The sequence below is a fragment of the Pongo abelii genome, chromosome 16 (assembly GCF_028885655.2).
Source record: "Pongo abelii isolate AG06213 chromosome 16, NHGRI_mPonAbe1-v2.0_pri, whole genome shotgun sequence".
Lineage (NCBI taxonomy): Eukaryota > Metazoa > Chordata > Mammalia > Primates > Hominidae > Pongo > Pongo abelii.
Genome location: NC_072001.2, coordinates 15,230,031 through 15,232,647, shown reverse-complemented (window position 1 = coordinate 15,232,647; position 2,617 = coordinate 15,230,031).

Sequence of the window (2,617 nt, the reverse complement as noted above, 5' to 3'; positions counted from 1 at the left end):
TTGGATGTATTTTTTTTTTTTTTGACACAGAGTCTAACTGTGTCACCCATGCTGAAGTGCAGTGGTGCCATCTTGGCTCACTGGAAGCTCCTCCTCCCAGGTTCATGCCATTCTCCTGCCTCAGCCTCCCGAGTAGCTGGGACTACAGGTGCCCATCACCACGCCTGGCTAATTTTTTGTCTTTTATTAGTAGAGACGGGGTTTCACCTGTTAGCCAGGATGGTCTCGATCTCCTGACCTCATGATCTGCCCGCCTTGACCTCCCAAAGTGCTGGGATTACAGGCGTGAGGCCCCACACCCAGCCTGTAGCTGGATGTATGTTAAGAGAATAGTTGCCACCCTAGCGGTGAATTTCCTGGTATATACATTTTAATGGACTCGAGTGAGGATTTTTGCACTGAATTCATAGAAGTAGAATTCCTAGAGGAAAATAATATAAAACTGTTTTAGGATTTTTAAAAGAAATGTTCCAATTATCCTGTAGAAAAATTAGTTCAGTTTACACTCCCACCAGCAGGGACAGAGCTCCAGGTTCCCCCTTCCATTTGTCATCTTTGCAGATCTTTAAGCAGAAAATCTCATTGTTTTCATTACATTTCTTTGATTTCTAGTGCTTTTGAATCCTTTTCATTTGCTCATTGGCCATCTTTATTCTTGTGGGAAGTGCTGGTTTCTCCATTGCCCATTTTCTGCTGGAAATCATTTTTTTTTCTGAGTAATTTTAAAGATTTCCTTATAGGCTAAGGATACAAACCTTTTATCTGTCAATGAGGTTACAAAGACCTTCTCCCAGTAAGTAATTTGTCATTTCACTTTATTTATTTATTTTTTGCTAGCAAAGCACCAAAATCAAATTTCACTTATTTTCTATCCTGCTGAATGAACATATTTTAACAGTGATTTTAGTGGAAACAGGAGCAGGACAGAATGCAATACCTAGATCACACTCTGTCACCCCAACTGGAATACAGTGGCATGATCATAGCTACTGCAGCCTCAAACTCCTGGGCTCAAGCGATTTTCCCACCTCAGCCTCCCAAGTAGCTCTAGGCCTACAGGTGCGTGCCGCCATGCCCAGCTAATTTTTAAATTTTTTTGTAGAGAAGTGAATTTGCTATGCTGCCCAGGCTGGTCTTGAACTCCTGACTTACCCCACCTTGGCTTGCCAATATGCTGGGAGTAGAGGCGTGAACTACTGCTCCCGGCCAAGAGCTTACTTGTGTTTGCTAGCGAGGTTCTTGGTATCTTTTTATATTTGAGGCTTTCGTGCTAGTGCTGAAGTATTACACTCACCACCTGAGGTTTACAGGACTTTTGTTTTAATATTCAATAGAGGGAACTGTTTAGTTTTGCACCTTTGCAAGTATACAAAATGTGCCTACCAGGACTTTGCTTTATATCCATTGAAAAGCAAGAAGTAACACAGTAAAAGTATGCCTGGCTACAGGCTGTGGAAGAATGGAGTATTCTGGTTTAATTCTATTAACTTGGAAGGATGAAGGTGAAAAAAATTCAAAACTTTAATTTCCTGTTGAATGCAATTTGAAAATATAGCCAATGACTCCACTTTTCTTCTCTAGTAAGTTTGGACATTCGGATGTACGTTGTCTTTTATCATAGAATTCCTAGTGTGCCTGAGTCTTATAATGTGAAGATCCTTTTCTAAAACTTTAGATGTAAGAGGCTAGAAATGATATTGGATGAGATCAGGCTGGATGAGAACTGATACCTGTAAATATATTTTTTAGATGAAATCTCTGATTGCCACGCGTTTTCTTATTGAACTCATAAAAATAAAACACACTGGCTGGAGGGTGGAAATAGGAAGGAGATTTATGTCTTTTAATTGCATGTCATTGTTTCATATTGAGACAGAACATATAGTATCCCTGGCTTTGGACCTATAGAAGGAAACACATTTTTCTACCTGCTGTATGGCAGAGGTTCCTGAACACCTGGACAGCTTATTGCAGCACGGATTGCTGGGCCCTACTCCAGAGTTTCTGATTCATCAGGTCTAGGGTGGGGCCTGAGAATTTACATTTATAAGAAGTTCCCAGGTGCTCCTGGTCCAGAGACTATATGTTTGAGAGCCACTCTTACATACTAACTGTAAATTGTAGAACTCTATAAAAAAGCTTAGTTTGGTCTGAGATAAGAAGCACACAGGTAATGGAGCAAATCATGAAAAAGTCAACCCTTGATCCCAGGTAACAATCAATACACAGTGACATGACACAATTCTTGGTTTTCATGATTGCAAGTCATAGCCAAGTATCCAGTGAGAAATTCAGTTTCATTTTCAGGGCTTAGAGGCCAGGTGATTGTAGAAAAATAGGATTTAGTGATTAACCTCATGAGAGTGGGAGTTATTTATGTCCTTTTTCTCTCCCCCATCACTTAGGATTTAGCCCTACTTTAGAAGGGTCCTGTATTTGCTTTAACCTTGTAAAGAACTTTGAGTGCTTATTAAATGGAAAGCTTTGTGTGTGTGTGTGTGTGTGTGTGTGTGTGTGTGTGTGTGTACGTATATATTTAGAGACAGAGTCTCATTCTGTAACCCAGGCTGAAGTGCAGTGGCATGATTTTGGCTCACTGCAACCTCTGCCTCAGAGG